At 48.4% G+C, this 23766-nt stretch overlaps 1 long non-coding RNA gene across 1 annotated transcript; it reads left to right on the forward strand.

The window, feature by feature from the left end:
• Positions 1-9: 9 nt before the first annotated feature.
• Positions 10-16823, forward strand: LOC146035390 (uncharacterized). The gene is made up of 5 exons (XR_014460629.1): positions 10-320; positions 8857-8917; positions 13020-13197; positions 14445-14577; positions 15794-16823. It is a non-coding gene; the product is annotated as an uncharacterized LOC146035390 (long non-coding RNA).
• Positions 16824-23766: the final 6943 nt, after the last annotated feature.

The raw sequence follows: 23766 nt of genomic DNA on the forward strand, positions 1-23766 counted from the left end.
GACCAGCCGTCTCCATCAGTGGGAGGAGCCAGCGCGTCACCCACAACAGCAGCAGGGGGCGGGGCCGTAAAACGGGACATGACATGTCGGGGGAAGTTAGTGGACTGGACTTGGTGGTCTCACTGCCCCCTCAGACCCGGCCGCGCCACTCTCTGCGCAACTCAGTGGGTTCTGGCGAATATGGGCTATAGACCGAACACTGCCGCCAGTAGAGAGAGATGGGGAAAACGGGTCACTAGAGAGAGCTGGGATCCACCAACTCAGTTCGTGGAAAGATCCGTATCTTTGAGACGGCTCACGACTCACTTTGAAAAAAAGTGGTAATTTCAGATTAGCGAAGCATAATTTGTTTTACAATCATTTATTGCCATTTTTTTCTTACTTTTAGTAGGTCGACCTAAGCCCGTCAGTGATCGACCTACTGTATGCCGACCTAAATAGGGTCTACCTAATCACCGTAGTGCACTTCATGAAAGCTAGAACCTAATTGGTTGCATTGGGGAATAACTCCACCTGGAAGGTTTAATAAACCCCCCCCTTGGTGGTTTAATCCTCATGAACCCACAGGAGTTTGCTGACCTGTAATCCCTTGTGCACATCTGCGTGAGCTCTGTGTTCTGGTCACCAAAATGAACACTAGACTGTATGCAGATGGTACAGGTCATTCTAGCACCCGCTATCTTTGAAAACCCATGCAGTTCCTGTTCCCTGCCTGGGGTGTTGCTGTCTGCTGTGGTGTTTCTAGCACAGGATCTGGTTTGCATATAAGTGCTGATATACAGACCACACTGTGTTAGAAGCACTACAGCAGACAGCGACACCCCAGGCAGGGAACAGGAACTGCATGGGGTTTCAAAGATAGCGGGTGCTAGAATGAACACTACAGTAGATCACATGACCAGAGTAATCTAGGCGGACATAATGGTGTATATAACAGAGGCAGCAACCTCACAGGGCCTGATCCTAGCTGGTCAGTGCATCTGTGCGTGGTTTCATTGTCTTGTCATCACTGGAACCCCATGCTAGTTATGGTTTAATGGTGCAGTACAGTATCTTTGTTTACCTAAAACAATGGTACTTCCTCATCTTTGCGGACACAGCTGATGCCAGTTACGTATGCCGCTTTCAGAATAGCACCATTGTCCCATCATGGGCTCGCCGCGCTTCGTGTCTCGCTTCACTCCCCACAACTTTACTAAAGGTAATAGATGGTGGTGTGGGCCTAGGATGATGCATAGTTTCATAGCGTAAGCTGTGGCCGCAAAAATGAGGAAGTACCAAAACAAATTCTATCTGGTTCTGCAGCCATCCCATGGTGAAGCTGTTACAGGTTTCCATAGTGCTATGCATGACCATTCCTTCCCAGGGGACTCAGCTCGCCATTTCTCCTGAGTTTCATTGTCCTTACTGTGTCCCCATCTGCATTTGTTTGCAATGACACAAACATTACCTAACCGTGCCCACAAGAGTCGCTCTGCCAACTTATGCATTAATTACACAGGCCCTTAAGAGAGGGTAGTTTGTATAAGCTGGGGCCAGAGCCCCCTCATGTGAAGAGAAGGGAAAAATAGAGGTGCTCAGTCAGTGGGCAATTCCTTACTTCTAGGGAGTGAATCTATGCAGTCCCCTGAGGAAAATATTTAGGACCAAGGATCAGGTCCAGCAATTTCTTATTTGGGAAATTCTATTATTTGTGCTCACATCCTTCTGAGGTGTTGAGCAAAAATCCACCCAAAGGCGGGCTTTGGGTGCCCAACCGCAACACGTCCCATGGTTTGCACATGTTTAGCCTCTTTCCGTATCTAGATGTGGTGCATTTGGTTACGCCATGCGCTATGTAATGGGCGCCCAGAAAATGGCGCCTAGCTGCACAAACAACGGCATATTGCTCTACACCAGTGGTTATCAAGCTTGGTCCTCAGGACCCCACACAGTTCATGGTTTCCTCCCAGGAGGTGCACTCATGCATCATCAATGGTCACATTTTACAAATCCACAGGTAACCTGGAACACACAAACTGTGTGGGGTCCCTAAGACCGAGTGTAAGAACACAGGTTCTGTAGGAGCCGGACTGGAGGCAAAGCCTGGGGGTAGGCTCCCCTGACAGGGTTTGTAGGGAGCTGACTAGCTGGGCAGTCATAGAAGGGGTGTCTAAGGAGAGGGTCATAGGGGGAGGGGCTTAACGGGGTGTAGTAAGGGTATATAAGCAGAGTGCAGGCAGGAAATAGGGGTCACTGGGAGATTTTTCTGAACAGCTAAGCAGCACTGCATCTCCCATGGCTTCCCCAAACGCTGATGCTGAGGTATCTGCAGCGCTGGCTGCCCTCAGGGAGGCAGCAGGCACCAGAGGGACAGAGTGGCTGCAGCAGCAGATGTCAGGTCTGCTGGGGGGACTGGGAGCAGCAACGCAGGAGGCTGCTCCAGCGGGCGCACGGCCTCGGAGGTCCAGGCCTCCGGAGCGCTTCAGCCCATCCGTGTCCCCCAGGGTTCAGCGCCGTTCTAGGAGCCCCGTCAGGGCCCCTCCAGGCCAGGCTGCGGGCCGGGCACCTTCCGCCCGCAGGACCAGGTCTGGGAGGAATCCAACATGCAGGCGGAACCCTCCGCGCGGGGGGAACCCCCCCCACGTGCAAGAAGATCCGGCGTCACGTGGGTCTGGACCTGGAGCGGCGGGGCATGCGGGGCATGCTGCTGCCCAGCGCGGGGTGAGTCGTGCCAGGGGGGCAGAAGTACAGGCTGCGGACCGCAGGCCTGGTACACGGAGCGAGAGACGCACAGCTGGCTCCGCCTCCAACGCGGTCACGCCGGCTGGTGCTATACCTGAAGGTCGGGAGGACAGGAGAAGAGATGGCAGCGTCAGCAGACGATGGAGAGATACCTGGTCCTTCTTCATCTGGGACCCGTCAGGACACTGGACCTGCGGCTGCTGGGTTCACAGCCCCCAGGCAGCCTGGTGAGTCTGTCTCTATGTCTATTAATGCTTTAGCACAAAGTCAGGGGGGGGGAGGGTTAGCCCCCCAGGGGGAAATGAGTAGGGGCTTTACCGAATTATTGAGTGGTTTTGCAGATTGGCTGGTGGGTTTGCGGCAGGGGGCGGGGCCGTCCCCGGCGGCAGCATGGGCACCGCAGAATTCGGGCACACCAGCTAGCATTAGTGTGCCGGGCAGTAATAGTGTGCCTGTTAGCAGTGGGGTGCCGGTTAGCAGTGGGGTGACGGTTAGCAGTGGGGTGCCGGTTAGCAGTGGGGTGCCGGGGAGCAGCGTGGTGCTGGTATCCGGCGGGGAGCAAAGCAGCAGCAGGGCAGGGGCTGAAGGGGGCAGTGTGGTGACGCAGGATGAGAGTGGGAGGCTTAGTGACACTGCGAAAGGGGAGGTGTATGTATGTTTTGAGGGGCCATTGGGGGCCCACCTGAAGCAGGAGGTGAGGGAGAAGATTTGGAAAGGGGAATATGTGGATATATTTTCATTACTACCCTTAGAGCGTTTTAACCTGGATAGGCCCCGCAAGGAGGAGAAAAAGGAGGAGGAGGAACGGCGGCGGTATCGGCTGATACCGCGGTCATTCACAAATTGGTTACAGGCATTTGCTATTTTAGCTAGTGTGATTGGGGAGAAGGCACCTGACAATTGTTCAGGCTTATTCTGTTACATGGATGCGATAGGAGAGGCATACCGTGTGTACGGGGGCATGGCCTGGCTCAGGTATGATGAGCAGTTTAGGCAGAGGAAGGCGGTTCGCCCCAACATTCGTTGGGATCATAAGGATATTGCTTTATGGTTAAAGGTAACGACCCCCATAAAAAGTGGGCAGCCCTTTCGTGGGGATGGGGGGGGGCCGAGAGAGGCTACAAGCGGGACGGCCATGCAGAAGGGACTCTGCTTTGCCTTCAACGACGGGTCATGCCGGTTTGGAGCAAAATGCAAATTCAAGCATGAATGTTCATCATGTGGAGGGAACCATGGGGCAAATAAATGCTTCAGAGGGAAGTCCCGAGACAGTAGTTCAAAAGGGGGCGACACCAGTTCGGCTGGAAAGGATGCTGGGTTATCTGCGTAGGTATCCTGACCAGCGGACAGCCGCCTTGTTGGAGGAGGGGTTTAGGGAAGGTTTTAAGATACCTTCTGACGTGCAGGTGTCAGGAAGTTTTAGGAGGAATTTGAAGTCTGCTAGGGAGCATCCTGAAGTGGTGCAGGAAAAACTGTTTAAGGAGGTGCAGCTGGGTCGTATGGCTGGACCGTTTAGGGCGGCACCGTGGCCAGATTTGATAGTCTCTCCGTTGGGGGTGGTGCCAAAAAAGGAGGCGAACAAGTTTCGTCTGATACACCATTTATCCTTCCCAAAAGGGGCGTCGGTCAATGATGGCATTGACCCCGACATCTGCTCGGTGGTTTATACATACTTTGATGCGGCCGTTAAGTGGGTGAAGCGGTTTGGAAAAGGGGCCATGTTGGCAAAGACTGATATTGAATCGGCATTCCGGTTGCTGCCTGTTCATCCAACCAGTTTGCGCCTGTTGGGATGTTGTTGGGATGGGGAGTTTTTTGTTGATCGTTGTTTACCGATGGGGTGCTCCTTGTCGTGTGCTTATTTTGAGGCCTTTAGTTCCTTTTTGGAGTGGGTGGTTAAGGATGTCTCTGGGTGCAGTTCAGTTATTCATTACCTAGATGATTTTTTATGTATTGGTCCCGGGGGGACCGGTGTATGTGATTTATTGTTGAGGACTGTTGAAAGGGTGTCGGCAGACTTTGGGGTCCCGCTTGCTCCGGGAAAGACAGTTTTTTGGGTATTGTCATTGATACTGTGAATATGGAGTGTCGCTTGCCTGAAGAAAAGTTACTGGGTTTGAAGGCCGAGGTAGAGAGGGCGTTGCTGTTGAAGAAAATCAGATTGAGGGAATTACAGTCCTTGCTGGGTAAGTTGAATTTTGCGTGTCGCATTATGCCGATGGGCCGCATTTTCAGCAGGAGGCTGGCAGCAGCGACAGCAGGGGTGGTTCTTCCTCATCATTTTGTCAGATTAGGTAGTGAGTTGAAAGGGGACTTGCGGGTGTGGGCATCTTTTCTGGAAACCTTTAATGGCAGGGCGTTGTGGATGTCAGACACGTGCGTGGCTACAGAGCTAGACCTTTTCACAGACGCCGCTGGGAGTGGCGGTTTTGGGGCTTATTGCCAGGGACATTGGTGTGTGGGCCGGTGGCCGGAGTCTTGGGTGCAGAGAGGCTTGGTTAAAAATTTAGCATTGTTGGAATTGTTTCCTATTTTGGTTGCAGTTGTTGTTTGGGGTGAGCTGTTCCGCGATAGGAAGATTTGTTTTTACTGCGATAATTTGGGGGTGGTCATGGCTATTAATCAATTGTCGGCATCTTCACCTCTGGTGGTTACTATTTTGCAGCAGTTGGTATTGGAATGTCTGGCTTTGAATTTGTGGGTTGTGGCTAGGCACGTTCCCGGTGTCTCTAACGGCATTGCGGATTCTTTATCTCGTTCACAGTGGGAACGATTCCGGGAGTTGGCGCCAGAGGCGGACAGGGAGGGGACCGGGTTCCCGAGTCGGCTCTGGGCTCTGCTGGACGGGTAGTCGATCAGCTCATCAGGGAATCCTTGGCCCCAAATACATGGTCGGCATACAACCAGGAATGGCGGAGCTGGTTAGAATGGCGTGAGGTAGTAGGTTTGAAAGAGGATGATGACGAGTTGGCTGTCTTGCTATACATAGGCCATTGTAAGGAGATTGGTTGGTCAGTGGCTAAGATCACGCGCTGTATGGCGGGCTTAGCTTTTGGGTTTCGTGCAGGTGGGAGGCCTGATGTCACAAAGAATTTCCTGATTGCGCAGGCTTTAAAAGGCTGGAGAAAAGGACATGTAGTACAGGATCAGAGACGGCCGGTGTCCTTCCAGTTGTTGCAGAATATGGGCAGGAAGTTGGGTGAGGTCTGTAGTTCCAATTTCGAGGAAAGGTTGTTCGGGGTAGCCTTTTCGCTTGCCTTCTTCGGGGCACTGCGGATTGGTGAACTCGTGAGTCCAAGCGTCTCCAGGCCGGGAGGTTTGTTAGGGGAGGATGTGGATTTATACTCGGATAAGGTGGAGCTAGTGGTGAGGAGGTCTAAGACGGATCAATTAGGGAGGGGGAAGAAGGTAGTTCTCTTCTCTGTACCGGGCTCAGATATGTGCCCGGTAGCACGGCTGAGGATATTTAAGGAAGTCAGAGTGGGCAGAGAAAGGGATCCTTTGCTGATGCATGCGAATGGGTCCTTTTTATCACGGTTCCAGTTCACAAGCGTGTTTAGAGCAGTCCTGCGGACGTTGGGCCTCAAGGGGGAGGAATACGCGGGTCACTCTTTCCGCATCGGGGCCGCAACTGAGGCTGCTAGGATGGGTTTGGGAGATGAGCTGATTAAGCGCATTGGGCGATGGGAATCGTCTCGTTTTCGTTCATATGTTCGTTTAGGGGATTGTTGAGGCTGATTGTGTTCTTTCTAATTTTAGGGCATCCCCCGTGCCTGATTTGGATTTTAGGACATTCATATGTCTTTTGGGGAGCTTTGCGGGCTGATGTCAGACCGAACGGCCGCCAGCTAGGTTTGGATAGAGAGGAGGCAGTGGTTCGATGGCTGGGGAAGCGCGGTATGGTATGGAGTGGAATGTTACAGGAATTTCACCGTTTTGTGCGGCTCGATAGGGCTCCCGACATATTAGTGTTGCACGTGGGAGGGAATGACCTTGGGAGCAGACCATTTAGGGAGTTGATACGGAATATCAAGTTGGATCTCCTACGTTTATGGGCAATGTTTCCAGAGGTGATCACAGTTTGGTCGGATATTGTGCCGCTCCGTTATTGGAGGGATGCAAGGTCGGCTGACAAGATCAATAAGGCACGGATAAAAGTCAACAGGGCAATTGGGCGTTTTATGGCTAGAAACGGCGCGGTGGTGGTGAGGCACAGGGAACTTGAGTCTGGTGCCGGTGCTTTTTGGAGAGGAGACGGTGTGCATTTTAACGCTGTAGGGATCGATGTTTGGTCCTTGGGACTACAGGAAGGGATAGAAACAGCGTTCCGGATGTGGGGGGGTCGCCCGGGGTCAAGGGCTTAACCCCGTGCTTGGTGGCGGAGGGGGGTCCTCGAGGTTGGTGGCATTGAGGCTTAATTATGCGGCGGGGAGGGCCCCATGAGGGGGCTGGACTCCCCTGGGTGAGGCTAATTAATGAGCACTGGGTGTTGACAATTGGTGCCCTCGAGCCAATCGCTATCGGCTGGGGGTAACAACTCCTGGAAGTGCTTAGAGGTGTGGATTGATTTATTGAGGGCCTCGGGGACCACCTTCCGTGGGGAATGTTTTGATTATTGTTAATTTTGTATTGTTTCAAATAAGATGGCTGCTGTGGCCAATTTTATCCAACAAGAGAGTTATGTCATTTGTGGGGGGATAATTGGGCACAGCGATTAGACAATACCCTGTCATGTAGGAGCCGGACTGGAGGCAAAGCCTGGGGGTAGGCTCCCCTGACAGGGTTTGTAGGGAGCTGACTAGCTGGACAGTCATAGAAGGGGTGTCTAAGGAGAGGGTCATAGGGGGAGGGGCTTAACGGGGTGTAGTAAGGGTATATAAGCAGAGTGCAGGCAGGAAATAGGGGTCACTGGGAGATTTTTCTGAACAGCTCCCACCCACCCTCCCTAATTTTATAATTTTTAGGAAGAATTATTGATAGGTTGTCTTTTGTCACAGTGGCCTGTGCGGAGGGGGGTCCTCGAGGTTGGTGGCATTGAGGCTTAATTATGCGGCGGGGAGGGCCCCATGAGGGGGCTGGACTCCCCTGGGTGAGGCTAATTAATGAGCACTGGGTGTTGACAATTGGTGCCCTCGAGCCAATCGCTATCGGCTGGGGGTAACAACTCCTGGAAGTGCTTAGAGGTGTGGATTGATTTATTGAGGGCCTCGGGGACCACCTTCCGTGGGGAATGTTTTGATTATTGTTAATTTTGTATTGTTTCAATAAAGATGGCTGCTGTGGCCAATTTTATCCAACAAGAGAGTTATGTCATTTGTGGGGGGATAATTGGGCACAGCGATTAGACAATACCCTGTCATGTACTTTAGTCAGGAGCTGCTGGGTGCAAAAAACTATGGGGTAGATTTATTAAGCTCGCTGAAGTGATAAAGTGTTTGTTTGTTTTTTATCACCGTCCAAGCAGCTCCTACCTGCCTTTTTTTAAACCAAACCTGTAACTTCACAGTTAGGAGCTGATTGGCCAGTGATAAAACCAGACACTTGATCACTTCACCGAGTTTATTAAATCTGCCCCAATCTGTGTAATCTCTGAGAATTGGGTCGGCCATCTTTTTACTTATTTGCCATTTAGGACCAGGTCATGGGCCATAACCCGTTATAGCCCACTGATATTGGGCACGTCTGTGCCACTTAGCCACACCCATAAGATATTCTATTGTCACTCTTAATATGACAGCGGAACTCTCGGAGGGTATAGTGGAATTATGGAAACCGTGGCAAACCAAATTTAAAACCCCCCAAAAATGTAATGTTCAAATCAACGTTACCGCTGTATAATCCTGCGCCATCCTTTATGCACCATGTGACGTGACTTATACGCTGCACCATGGACACATTTTTGTGCTTGAATACGGAGCCCTGAATTTTTCTAGTCCTAATTCGTATTTGCCTGCAGTGTGGCTGTTCATGCAACTGGGCGATGATTGCATATGCCAGCATACCGCACAGAGTGAGAGGAAGTGACTGTTTGGGGGAGGTAATGGGTAGAGCAAGCAAATAGTCATGTATGTGCCTACAGCTGCGATCATGTAATGCAGTAATGTTTTGTCTGTGTAATCTGTTACTTATCAGGATCCCATGTCAGAAGTGTCTACAGTACAAAGGACATGATTCAAAGCTGTTCGCTAAGCAGGTAAATGCCACCCCGCTGAACGCAGGCATCCCCCCTGCGCCATGGGAATCCCTGCATTAGCATGCGGTGGATGTGTCAGGGGCAAACACAGGATTTTCAGAAGGGGGTTTCCAGAGGGGCGGAGCAAAGCACAGAGATGGACACTTAGGTGACCCAGTATACGCTGGGTCAGTTAAAGTATTATAGATAGACCAAATGTATATAAATAATAATAATAATATATATATATATATATATATAAATACTAGGTGATTCATCGCGCCCTACGGGCGCTCTTCACACCGTCGTAAGGGGCTGCGCCCCCTTAATTTGTGAACGTTTGTATATGAGAAATATGGTTAGAATTGTATGAAAGATGCCTGTATTGCAACTTAGGTGTCCGCGAATCGCGGGAGGGGGGGTCGCGGAGGGTGCCGCGAATTGCAGGAGGGGGGGTCGCGGGGGGTGCCGCGAATTGCAGGAGGGGGGGTTGTGGGGGGGTGGATGCTGCGAATCGTGGGAGGGGAGGGATTGCAGAGAATCGCGGGAGGGGGGTCGCGGGGTGGGTTGCCGCAAATCGCGGGAGGGGGGTTACGGGGGCGGGGGTTGCGGCGAATCATGGTAGGGGGGGTCGCGGGGGGTGTGCCGTGAATCATGGGAGGGGGGTCACGGGGTGGGGTGCCGAGAATCGCGGGGGTGTGTGTGTGTGCCGTGAATCGCGGGAGTGGGGGTTGCGGGGGGGTGGGGGGGGGGTGTGACGCGAATCGCCACAAGAAAAAATCAACACAGAAAGGTCAACACATGTAAATGTTGTGGCACTTCATTGGTGTCCATGTCGACACATGAGAATGAATATGAAAACATTCAAAAAATGAAAAAAAAAAACTTCAAAAACTCATGTCAACCTTTTTCATTGTCGACCATAGCCATGTCAGTGTTTTCCATGTGCAATTTAATTCTGGAGCTGCCGCGAATCGCGGGGGGGGTGCCGCAAATTGCGGGAGGGGGGGTCGCGGGGGTGGGTGCCGCGAATCGCGGAAGGGGGGTTACGGGGCGGGGGTTGCGGCGAATCATGGGAGGGGGGGGTCGCGGGGGTGTGCCGTGAATCACGGGAGGGGGGGTCACGGGGTGGGGTGCCGAGAATCGCGGGGGAGGTGTGTGTGTGTGTGCCGTGAATCGCGGGAGTGGGGGTTGTGGGGGGGGGGGTGTGACGCAAATCGCCACAAGAAAAAATCAACACAGAAAGGTCAACACATGTAAATGTTGACATAAGTGTGGCACTTCATTGGTGTCCATGTTGACACATGAGAATGAATATGAAAATATTCATAAAATGAAAAAAAAAACTTCAAAAACTCATGTCAACCTTTTTCATTGTCGACCATAGCCATGTCAGTGTTTTCCTTGTGCAATTTAATGCTGGAGCTGCCGCGAATCACGGGGGGTGCCGCGAATTGCGGGAGGGGGGGGTCGCGGGGTTGGGTGCCGCGAATCGCGGGAGGACGGGGTTCACAGGGGTTCCGGTGGGGGGTTGCCGCAAATTGCGGGAGGTGGGGGGTCACGGGGGGTGCTGCGAATCGCGGGAGGGGGGGGGTTGCGGGGGGGTGTGACGCGAATCGCCACAAGAAAAAATCAACACAGAAAGGTCAACACATGTAAATGTTGACATAAGTGTGCCACTTCATTGGTGTCCATGTTGACACATGACAATGAATATGAAAACATTCAAAAAATGAAATAAATCTTCAAAAACTCATGTCAACCTTTTTCATTGTCAACCATAGCCATGTCAGTGTTTTGCATGTGCCATTTAATCCTGGGGCTGCTGCGAATTGCGGGGGGGGGGGGGGGGTGCCGCAAATCGCGGGAGGGGGGTCGCACGGGGGGTGCCGCCAATCGTGCAAGGGGGGGTCGCGGGGGGGTTCTTTTTGCCGCAAATCGCGGGAGGGAGGTCGCGGGGGGGGGTGTTTTTTCCGCAAATCGGGGGGGGGGGGGGCACGGGGGAGGGTTTGCCGCGATTCGCGGGAGGGGGGGGGTCGCGGGGTGGTGGTTATGCCGCGAATTGCGGGAGGGGTCGTGGGGGGGTTCTTTTTGCAGCGAATCACGGGAGGGGGGGTCGCGGGGGTGTTTTTGCTGCGAATCGCGGTAGGGTGGGTCGCGGGGGTGTTTTTGCTGCGAATCGCGGGAAGGGGGGGCGCGCGGGGGGGGAGGTTTTGCCGCAAATCGCGGGAGGGGGGCGCTCACCTGGTGGCTGTGGAGTAGCAGTGCTGGGCAACATGGGAAGGCAGTGGGTGTCTGGCACTGTCTGTGGGCTCACTGGGCTGGTTCTCTGTCACATACCTCCCAACATGACCCTCTCCAGGAGGGACACAATGCTCTGTTTCTAGACTTCCCCTTAATGTATGATTGCCATCACCTGTTTTAAACAGGTTAATTTCTCAGAAAGGTGTTCAGCACAGATGAAGGCAATCACACATTAAGAGGAAAGTCCAGGAACAGAGCGTTATAGACACAGACACCCACTTTGAGTGACAGATGTAGCCAAATATATAGGAGATATATACATAACAGCAGAGTAGACCCCTGGGCATAGCAATGTATTGGGGTGCTATGAGCTGAATCTTTGATGTCCCGCAGGTGGTAGGGGGTATTATATCAACCGATCAGCATGTAGGGCTCAGTAAATTCCACTAATTACCCCTTTACTGCACAGATGGTGGGAGATGGGGTGGGAGAAGGGGGCATTGGGCTGAATGAAGGGGCTCTGATATATAACTTCCAGGGTGGTAGAGGATGTTTAATACGCAGAGCCGGCCCTAGCCAATTTGATGCCCTAGGCAACATTTTGGTTGGTGCCCCCTACCAGCGGTGTTAGTTCTACTCTACATTACTGACCCCGTTATACCCGCAACTACATTATTGAACCCTCTATAATTGCCACTACACTAATGACCCCCTCAACACCTGCCTCTATACTACTAACCCCTTTATACCCCCCTACAATATTGACCTGGACTGGACTATTGTGAGTCAGTGGGTGTTGGAACCTATACTCTCCCTACCTCTAGCGCAAAACACCATCAAGCGGCGTGGAGGAAATTAGATAGATAAACAATAGATAAAGGTAGGGAGCATATAATACACAGAGGAGGGGTGTAAAGTGGAGTGGGCTTATTATTCATAATTTTCTGGTAGGAGGACAGCTTGCTTGACTGCAGATATCTCCAGTTCCCGCCACTAGATTTCTTAGCCTTTAATGGTACTGGGGACTAGGGGATCAGAGTTCAGGAGGCAGAGCAATCCGCCAAAGAGTATATAAAACTACATACCAGGTGTGTGGAGCTGGAGCAGTAACCAGCTGCTGGAAGGCTGATATCTCTGGCTCTGGGCATAGTAGAGACAAGCTTCTAGTGTCCCTCAAACGGGGAGAGTCACAGCTTTTGGAATATACCCTCAGAAAAACTCTAAGTCAGACAGAAACTGAAATATCTGACTGGGGAGAGCAATTAACAGGCTTGGATGGGGACCACTGCTTTGAAGTCAGATATCTCCGGTTCCCAAGGGCCGATTTTTAAAATTCTTGTACCCATTGAAAGAGGGGACCCTCAGCTTTCAGACTAGGGCCCCCAGATTCCTGTGGGGGTTTCTGGGTACTCAGAAACTCCCCCTGCGTGCGCTACTGTGTGTACGCTTACAAATCCACTCGCATGCGGCCGCACAGATTAAAAATCATACGATGGACGCTCACCACCAATGATTTTCCTCCCTTCGTGGATAATAGGAAGTCTATACTTTTATCCTGGATGGAGATGGCTGAAAAGGGGACAGGCACAGACATCAAGCAGGCAGGGGTATGCCCACTATTTTTTTTATTGGACACGCTCATAAAATGCTGGGTGGGTCCGCCCCCTGCCCACCTATCACTGACCGAATGCCCTGGCGAGTGTGGAACTCGGGGGGAGAGGGGGGTTGAACATGTGCAAACCTCAAACATCGGACAGGGGAGTGAATTCAGCCCGCAGCGACCCCAGACTTGGAATAAGTCAGACGATGATCTTTACTGTCCTTCTGTTAGTGGTTTTGTTATTTTATTGTAATGCTCTTTTTTTTTTATTGCTGACAGCGAGATCCCAGAAGAAGTGCAGAGCGTGCGTCAGTTCACCACAGAACTTATTGTAGAGGCAGTGGCGAGATGTCTGCGTGTGATAAACCCTTCCGTGGGCTCCAGCCTGGGCCATGTCCTGCCTCCGGGGATGTCTGCTCGCTTCCGTATAGGCACCAGCCTGGCGCAGGCTTGTCAGGTGAGCTGTGTGGTTGAAGGATGGGGAAGAGTCATTTCAACACCGGGGATGATTTTATAAGGATGCTTAGCGCCAGTAAATGTACAAACATAGCGCACACATATTCCGCATCACTTTACAGCGAGAACGATTGAGCATTCACATCGGTCCCTGCCCCAGTGGAGCTTACAATCTACATTCCATATGCACATACACCTTCATTAGGGTTCATTTTATTGGGAGACAATTAACCTACCAGTATATATTTGAATTGTGGGAGGAAATGCAGGCAAGCACGGGGAGAATATACAAACTCTGCACAGATTGGGCTGGAAATCCTTATCATATAAACTTCATATGTAATTAGCCCATGATAACCAAATCAAGCCTGACATTATGACCATGTTTTTATTCTCATGTCAACATTCTATTTATCAATAACCATATAGGACATAGTGTTCATTCTAGCACCCACCATCTTTGAAAACCCATGCAGTTCCTGTTCCCTGCCTGGGGTGTCGCTGTCTGCTGTGGGGTTTCTAGCACAGGTCTGGTTTGCATATCAGTGCTGATATACAGACCACACTGTGCTAGAAGCAGTACAGCAGACAGCGACACCCCAGGCAGGGAAGAGGAACTGCATGGGTTTTCAAAGATGGCGGGTGCTAGAATGAACACTAGGACATTGTGCTCCTACACTCGCAGAAGTGTTCATGATCTGATGGGAGTTGGATTAGGATGAGGTCATTCCTGTGCTGTATTGTACATGAGTATAAATTATAGATTGATGTGTGTAACCGAAAGTGCCCTGTGCTGCCATTGGGGCAACTGGTATATCCTTTGGGCACATGGCAGCTAAGCAGATGTATTTTATTTGTGCCCATAGTCCCATGTAACCAAAAAAAAAAAGTATTTCCACTGTTAGCATATCCAGTAATGATAACATTAATGTACTAGCTACAGTGCCAACCGCCTGGAACCCACATTACCTTACTGATTGAAAGTCATGGGATTTGTGTCTGGCATGGTGGCAGATCCGGGTGGTAGATGACTGCTATCAGCCTCCAGTCTCTGGGTATCAATGAATTAACGGGATACATTTACAAAAGCCTTTAAAAAAAAAAAGTTATGTTGCCCATAGCAACCAATCAGAGAACATCTATGATCTATGATAAATAAATAAAAAGTAGATTCTGATTGGTTGTTCATAGCCACATCCAATCTTCATTAGAACTCCCATCTTAGTAAATAAACCCCTCTGTTTCCAGCTTAACTGATACACTGGAGAAGTTGGTTACCAGACATTCCTGTATAGCAGCGAGCTAGACATCCGGGCACTGCTGATTTTCCTGGCTGAGAAACTTCCCAGACACTCCCAGGATGACGACCACCAGCCAGCAGGTACTGATAGGAGCCACTGAACGCTCTGCCGCATCCAACAAGATTCTTGTGGGACTTAATCCCCCCATACACCCCCATTCAAAAAAGGTGCTTCTGAGTGATCTTGTTCACAATATCATCTAGTATGGACACTCATTATCATTAACAATGCGCGCTCCAGCTCCTCGTTAACAATGATTGATGTCTCCTGAGCTGGCAGGTCAATTTGGCAATATAATCAAAGGACCTGCATGTTCAGCGGGTCCCGGTGACGTTACGGAACGGTATCCCCCCCCCATAAGGCCCAAATGTTATATCATCTGGTGTCTGCATCTGGTGCTGGTCTTCTAACCACTAGTTGGGATACCAGCATCAAATTCTGACAGCTGCCATTCCGTTTGGGATATTACCTTAATGAGTATGTGATTAATAATACATAGACCCCATTGTCTGACAATAACTGAACATCCGGCCTGTTTATCAATCATTCCTGGAGAATGTCTAACGATATGCATGATAACAATATCTTTAACGATATTATCGTTCCTATAGTTAAGTGTGTACCCACGATAATGATGCGCGTTTTTGCTAGTGGGTACCAATCCCCCATATTATCTGAACATGCAGTGAAATGTTGTTTTTGATGTCTAGGCGCATATTGGGGGTCATGCAAATCCATGCAAGGGGATATGTTACGAAGACACTTCCTCTTGCATGTGCCCGCAGCAGAGAAATCATTAAATGGTGGGCGACCAGAGCATGATGCCCCCTGCCTTCGCAAATATAAGTCAGCGGAGACAGGGCAGTCGGCTGACGTCATGTGAAGTCATCTGCTCGCCCCTGGCAGGCATCGGCTTACCTATGTACCCATTGGAACGCCCAACATTTTCATGGGGATGCCTATGAAATACTGGGCGTTCCCATGTCCTAGCGCCGCCACTGTCCCCGTCCACCCCTTTCCCTCCCTCCCCACTGCGAATGGGCCAGTGACACTGTAAATCCCAGAGGCCTTTCACAGTCGGGGTTTGCACATGTGCAGAAATGCACATGCGCAAACTGCAACCATCAGGGCAGAGCCCAAATTCGGTTCACTCTGTGTGACCCAGAATCGGCCCCATTGTTCAGTGTTACCACTGGTAAAGCAAATGGTGTAACTTAATTAACATAAACTCCAGTAAAACGGAGAGACATGTGTAAGAAGGACATTGACACAGAGTTCTGTTCATTTTGCCTGCAGGTAAATCAGCGGTCCTACAGAGAGAGATTGCAACCAAAATAAAGCAGCAACTGTCCCTTCCGTGGCTGCCGCCGTCATGTAGAATGCTGGCTGCTCAAAGGTCTCAAGTGTGTGTTCCCGGTAACTGTAGTACACAGTAGTGCTATGCGAAACACATGCGGACTAGTTGGGTTACACTATTATTCATTGATTACAGTCAAAATAAAGCACTTATCTGAAGTTCTGTCTTAAGGGATAAAATATGAGATAGTTCCCAACATACTGTGACATATAAGGATATTAGAAGTCAGGCGTTCCGTGACAGCCAAGTGCTTTCATACAGGTCAGGGAGAACCTAGGTGACTTCTGATAGCGTTCTAGATCAGCAGTAGGAGGGTGCGTTACTCCTTATAATAAATGAGCAGAAGGTTTGGGGCAGAGAAGATCTCTGATGACCATGATAAATATCACAGCTGCTTATACAGGATTCACAGCACTCCTCTATTCATTTCCCTTCTGCTCAGAAGACTTCCTATCCTGTAATCTCATTGTCTGAGAATTGTGCCGATGCTGCGAGTTTTTAAATCACGCTATTTTGAAAAGTCCACGTCTGCATGCAAATCATGTTACCTAGGAGACCGCAGACTGATCACTAGAACTTTGACGCTTTAAGCTATTGTCATTAACTGTTCTCAGCACTTTTTTATTATAAAGCTCTGAATTGGTCGGTTCCAAGCTGTATTTTTCTTCACATAGCTGCTTTCCTGTCGCACTAGCGCTAACTTATATGGGATGCGGTCACTAGGTCTTCAAGCAATGGGTTGACGCATGAAATAGGTTGACGTGGTCATTCGGTAGACAAAAGAATTGGGTTGACAATAGTTTTTCTTGTGGTTCCTCAAGTGGGCATAGAGTAAGAATATAATAGTGTGTCGAGCTTTGTGAGGGGACGTGGTACACTTATGCTGTGTCCATGTCGACTTTTTTCATGTGTCGACCTAGTGACAAACTAAGTTCTGTTGACCCTATGTCCTATTCCCGAATGCTTCATGAATGCTGTTGGCAATGATCATAGACCTGGTGACACAGTGTAGCAGGTACTACGTGCAGGATTGGTACGAAATCCCGGTGATCAAAATTCCGGCGCGCTACGCAGCGGGCCTGGTGCCTCGCTATGCTCGGCACACTAATTTATTCTCCCTCTATGGGTGTTGTGGACACCCATAGAGGGAGAAAGTGTCGGGATTTCGGCGGTCGGGATTTTGGCGGTCAGGATTCCAACCGCCGGGATTCTAACTGCATCCCCTACGTGCTGCTAGCACACTGCAGCCTGTAAGAGCATAGGCTGTTCAACCCTTAAACCGCAGTTGCATTCAGGAAAATGTGTGGGTGCTGCAACACTGCGATTTGTGGGGCATCGACGCGATGTTGGGAATGGAACCATCTTTACAGTTTGCAGGGCGAGTCACATGGGAGAAATGGCGGTCCGCTGACTGCCTTCACAGCTAGGCTGTGTGGACAGGGCATGGCGAGATTTCTTTCCACTAATCCCTCCTACTTTGCTTCCATTCCACATGGGAGAAACAGATCTTAATTTTTTCTTGGACTTGGGGAGAAAGAGTTTGTATAAAATCTCCCCAGCTCTCAAGAAATTTATCCTGATTTTTCTCTTTTTGTGAGGAAGCCTCTACCCAGTCCATCAAAAATATATTATACAGTTTCTCCAAAAACCGTTTTATAGACGGGGGCAGTGGCTGAATCCACATCTGCAAAATAGTTTTCTTCGCCGCTGCGGATATGGCCAACTCACTTTATCATTAGCCCTTTTAGCCCTATCACAAGATTATATGCTTAAAATGGCCCATTGTGCCGTTATTTGGAAGTCGCTCTGTATATATGTTCTAATAAACCTTTCTACATTCTTCTAAAAGTAGAGAACCTCTGGACAGCTCCAAAGGCAATTGACCAAATTTGCTCCACCCAAACCACACTTCAGGCATTTACTGTCATTGGATAACCCAATCTTCTTCCTCCTATTTGGAGATAAGTAAGCCCTATGATAAATCTTTAGAAATAACTCTGTATATGTTGGCATAGGTGTCGTCTTACAGATGGAGGCCAAATGGGTATATAAATAACTCCCAGCATTTCATTGGGTGCACCTACTGTTTTTTTGTGAGCACGCTCATGAAACACTGGGAACCAGCCCGACACGCCCACCCCCTGTCACTCAGGCCTTGCAAACAGAGAAATTTGCTGATGGCGCTCGCAACCGGGACCCACACACGTGCATTGCTGCAAATGCGCCTGCGCAGTGGAAAAAACAGGACAACATCTGAATTTGGACCTGGTTTGCCAAGCTGCAAAGTATGTTTGTTTTTGCTCTGTGCCCAGCTCTCAGGTCATCATTACTTATTGTAATATGAGCAATAACATTATATCCTAAATAGAAATTCTATTGTTACACCTATGGCCAAATGCAATATCCTCCGAAAAGGTAGAAAGACATTTGCTGTCATGCCAACAATTATATACTGCAAAACTGTGTGTATGAAACAAATACAATATTGGGGATTTTGTCATATTTTGATCAAAATATTTAGGCTTGAATCCCACATCAAGTGGACCCCAACTTTCTGCAAGTCCTTAGCCTAGCGTATATGGTCAGCACCCCATTCCATGTACTCCTCTCCCAGTTACAGAGGAGAACATGTATACAGGGCTGGCTGGTGAATCAATTTAGCTATCGGTGCTGACTATAATATATTGCACATCTGTGTGCATGTAGCAAATAAAATAAAGGGGGTCTTGTTATATTTTGATCAAAACATTTAAGCTTGCAGCCCACGTCAAGGGACCCCAATTTTCTGCAAGTCCCTACCCTACCAACCCTAATCAGATATGCTCCGTACTCCATTACATTGGTGTTAGGCAGCAGGTGATGCTTCTGCCGGGAGCTATGAGACAGCTGGTGATGCTTCTGCCTGGAGCTATGAGACAGCAGGTGATGCTTCTGCCTGGAGCTATGAGACAGCAGGTAATGCTTCTGCCTGGAGCTATGAGACAGCAGGTGATGCTTCTGCCTGGAGCTATGAGACAGCAGGTGATGCTTTTTCCGGGAGCTATAAGACAGCAGGTGATGCTTCTGCCAGGAGGAGGTAGCTGGTGGTGCTACTGCTCGGAGTCAGCCGCTGGTGGTGCGCTCATTGTTTTCCACCTGTCACTGGTAAAGTTGAATCCAATGAACAGGCGCTCCTCCTCTTCAGATAATGCAGAGTCTGTAGTTGAGAGCAGGTCATCCACTGGCATAGGATCACCCAGTGTATCTGTTGTACAATGCATAGTAAATGGGGGTGTTATCTTGCCAGCTTCTAGTTGCTTCCTGTTTAAGGGTCTGAAGAATGGATGACGTCTGATGTCCGAACAGAGTTCCCTCCTTTCATCTTGGTCTTTGCATAAGAGTCTTTTAAGGAGGTCCCGAATCTCTGGATGAAGGCTGCTGGAATACCGTGGAGTATCATATAGAATGGACTGCGCAAGCTTGTCAGGCTCATCGACGTCATAAAAAGGGTACAGTCCTGTAACCATTTCATATAATACTACCCCAAATGAAAAGAGGTCTGCCATGCGGTCATATGGGATGTTACAGAGAACCTCTGGGGCCATGTAATTCAGAGTCCCGGCAAATCCTTTGATTTTCTCGTCACCATGGACATTCAATGCTGAGAGGCCAAAATCTGCGATTTTCACATGGCCAGCTGCATCCAGAAGTATATTTTCAGGTTTAATGTCCCTGTGGATAATGCCCCTTGTGTGCAGGAACTCTAGCCCACTGAGTATTTCTGCTGCTAAAAGTCTGATAGTTGGAACATCAAATGGGGCTCTGCCGTCTAATAAATCAGCGAGGTCTCCCCCGCGCAGGTATTCCATTGCAAAGATGACATGGTCTGGTGTGTGGAACGCGGCATATGTGTGCGGGAAGAACACACTCTCCCCAGTTATTTTCATCACCTCTTTCTCTACACACATGGAGTTTTTCCTAATGTTGGCCGCTACCTTCTTCTTTTTTACTACTTTCACTGCCAGACGCTGTTTGCTGATGGAATGGGAAGCTAGGAACACCTTCCCGAAACCGCCTTCTCCAAGCATTCTGTGGAAGGTCAACTTGGCCAGATGGTCCGTGGTCTCTGCGGGGCTATCTGGGGGTATCTCACTTGCATCTGCTGACCTCAACTTTTTGTTGCTTGTTTCCTCGCTTGCATGTGATCTTTTTATGCCTCTCTGTCCAGACACCTCTATGCTGGTCTTTTTGCTATCCCCTGTCCGGTCTGATGGTATTTTAGAGGACACGCTCTTAGACCGCTCCTCTCTCACCTGAATGTCTCCTATCATTCTGATTTTGGAGAGCTCACCTCTCCCCTCACATACATCTTCCTCCTTATTCCTCTTGCTAGGAACCACAATCTCCTTTGAAGCAGACCCGTTGTTTTTTGGTCGCTTTCTCTTATTTGACATCATATTTTATGAACAATTGAAACAAATTTGCCAAGGACGAAAAAGAGCAGCTTCACACTGTAACAGTTGAAGATGCACTAATGGAATTTATGCTGATGAGACCCTGAGCCAGCAGCCCTTATGACATCACAATGCAGCTTTGTGACATCATCAGCTGCTGTATGTCCTGCTACCTACTGTCTCTATAATATAACCATATTTTATGTAAGAAAAGCCCCTAACTGTCTGGATGTTTTATGATAAGAATTTTTGGTGCCATTATTGTACTTATTTCCCCTAATTGTCGGGTGCTGCAGATTTATATAACAAAGAATAATGAATATTACTTATAATATATATATTTTTTCAAATTAAATTTTTATTGAATATTTCAAAGCAACATATAAACGTTTATGACAATTCAAAGACATTTTTACATTTCAAACAAATAAGGATGGGGTGGGGATGGGTACAGAAGAGAAAAATAAAAAGGGGGGGCGGGGGTACACCAGTCATTTGCAGTCAATAGCCTAAAGCATGGGTCCTCAAACTGCGGCCCTCCAGATGTTGTGAAACTACAAATCCCAGCATGCCTTGCCACAGTTTTGCTATAAGGGAGTGTTAAAACTGTGGCAAGGCATGCTGGGATTTGTAGTTTCACAACATCTGGAGGGCCGCAGTTTGAGGACCCATGGCCTAAAGTATACAATATACACTGAGGTCATGACCTAACTAACATATTATATGAACTGTTACATATGGGGGGGTGTGGCTTCACCTAGCTAATGGAGGGTTGTCGTGGGTACTGGGGTAATCACTGAAAACTAGTACTTCAGCTTCCGAAGTAGTTGTACAAGTCAGCAGCTGCTATTGTTGATTGAGACCCTGGGAGGTGACTATGAGTTCGGGAACACCAATATTCTGACCATTGGAACCATTTTATCATTGGGTTAGAGGCGGATGAGGAATAATTTCAAACTCACAGTGAAGTTGTACATTTGATTCAACCATTTCTATGGTGTGGATATAGGGTGTGCGCCAATGTCGTGCGAGAAGGAGCTTTGTGGTTATTAAGATATGGCCCATCACGTACCGATCATTGGTGGTCCATGATAGATATGAAATAAGGCTAATAAGGGGTTTGGCACTATTGGGGAGTCGGTTATTTTAGAGATGGTCCTGAACACTGAGGACCATAAACCAGACAGAGCAGGGCAGGAGCAGAATATGTGGAGAAGGGAACCTGTATGTCCACAATTACACCAACATAGGTTGGGAGAAGAGGGCCATATGGTGTGGAGTCGCACTGGAGTCAGGTATAGTCTATGCAGGACCTTATAAAAGTGTTCCGGGTGGGATATGCATCTGGACAGACTAAAGCATGTCCGAAACACCACACTCCACTCGTTTTCTGATATGGAACATGCCATTTCTCATTCCCATTTAGTTAAAGAGGGGATCTTGGAAGGTTTGCAGGTGCGGACCAACAATGTATACCACCACGTTATATTTCCCTTGCTGTCACAGGTCATTAGTTGGTTGAGGATATAATTGGGGTAAAGCGTATACCTTATTGGGGGGGTGTTATGCTATATAGCCAGTGTCTCAACTGTAAAAATTTATAGAAGTATCTGTGGGGTAGGGAGTATTGTCCTCTGAGCTGAGTGTAGAACATCAACAAGCCATCAGATGTAACTTCTTTCAAAGATATTACATTTTTCATTATCCAAGTAATGAAATTGAGATTAGGAAGGAATTGGGATAAGCCTTGTAAGGAAAAGTTAACAGAAGGAAGATGGATGTCCCCCGAACTTGTGATAAGCGCTAACCATGCTTTGCGTGTTGCCGCAATTGCTGGTGATTGAAACATTAGGGGTATCTTCACTTCTGGCGGAAGCCACAACACATCGGTTAAGGGGAAAGGACCTACCAGGCTACGTTCTAGCAGGACCCAAGACGTAGGATCTTTTTCTACGAACCATTCTCCTACTTGGGAAAGCAGGCTGGCGTGTTGATAAAATTGTAGGTCCGGTAGCGCCAGACCTCCATCGAGTTTTGATAAAGACAATATGTTGTATGATAGTCTGGGTTTTTTCCCCTTTCAAATGTATTTGAGACAGAGGGAGTGAAATTTACATAACAGGGAGTTGGGGACTAATACAGCAATGGTCCTAAACAGGTATAAAATTTTAGAGAGGATAACCATTTTCAAGGCTGCAATTGGACCCATCCAAGAGACTGACTGAAGCATCCAGTCAGACATCAAAAGAGAGATTTTGGCTAGGAGAGGGGGGTAATTACAGGAGATTAAGTCAGATGAATGCGAGGGAATGTGAACCCCAGATATATGAGACTTCTATCCTATCAGATATAGGAATATAATTATTTATTTAGGAGTTGTCTGGAGGGTGTAATGGGTTCCGGAAACATGAACAATGTGGAACATAATATTAAATCTCTAAAACATAAAACATTATGAGATATTTTGTTAACATTCATTCCTTGAAACAATACTATTCGTGTATCTTAGATAAGTATCTAGTATCTTATGGATATAAACGAATGGAACATCTGACAAGACAAGACAGAGGGGTAAGGGGAAGATTGCATGGGGATGTGTTAACCTTAGACTATAGTTTCCAGGCACTTTTGGTGTATCGGAGGATTAGAAAGGTATTTGGGTGTAGGAATAGGGTTAGGCGGGGGGGGGGGGGGGGGGGGGGACTGTAGGGGCTTAGTGTTGGGATAAATCTGTTGGGGTCAACATTTCGTAAACAGCTTTTCGTCTCAGGTCTGCTAAAGTCTTCCCAGGAGGACTTAGTTTTTCTTATACAAGTTTATATACTATTGATATAGCAGAATATTTTTAAGACATGGGTCCTCAAACTGCGGCCCTCCAGATGTTGTGAAACTACAAATCCCAGCATGCCTTACCACAGTTTTGTTATAAGGGAGTGTTAAAACTGCGGCAAGGCATGCTGGGATTTGTAGTTTCACAACATCTGGAGGGCCGCAGTTTGACGACCCATGTTTTAAGATATTAAGGTTCAACGTGGGTTTGTTTATTTATTAGAATTTTTTTTTTTTCCAATATCTTTTTATTGACTTTGAAAATAGTACAAACACACATCCATCGTAAGCATTATAAAATACACAATGAAAAGTACATTTCAGATGTAACACTTGTGTAACAATAAAAGAACATACTATGCCAACTAAATCGGTTTCAAGTGGTCGATATCTGAAGCATATCCAGTCTTTGATTCACACAATGCAAACTCTAAACAAACTACAAAAAATGTAAATAACCCATAAGAGTATTATGGGGATAAAAACAGAAAAGAGTAGAAAAAAGAACAGTCAGAAAAAGGAAAGAATGAAAGAGAAAAAGAGGTTTGTGTGGTTGGTATTCACAAACATATACAGCCATCTATATTTAGTTGTTAACCTGGTAAGTTTGTGTGGACTTAAACTCCATCCATGGGAGCCAAATCGCCGCA

Source organism: Crinia signifera, chromosome 9, assembly GCF_055691185.1.
Source record: "Crinia signifera chromosome 9, ASM5569118v1, whole genome shotgun sequence".
Lineage (NCBI taxonomy): Eukaryota > Metazoa > Chordata > Amphibia > Anura > Myobatrachidae > Crinia > Crinia signifera.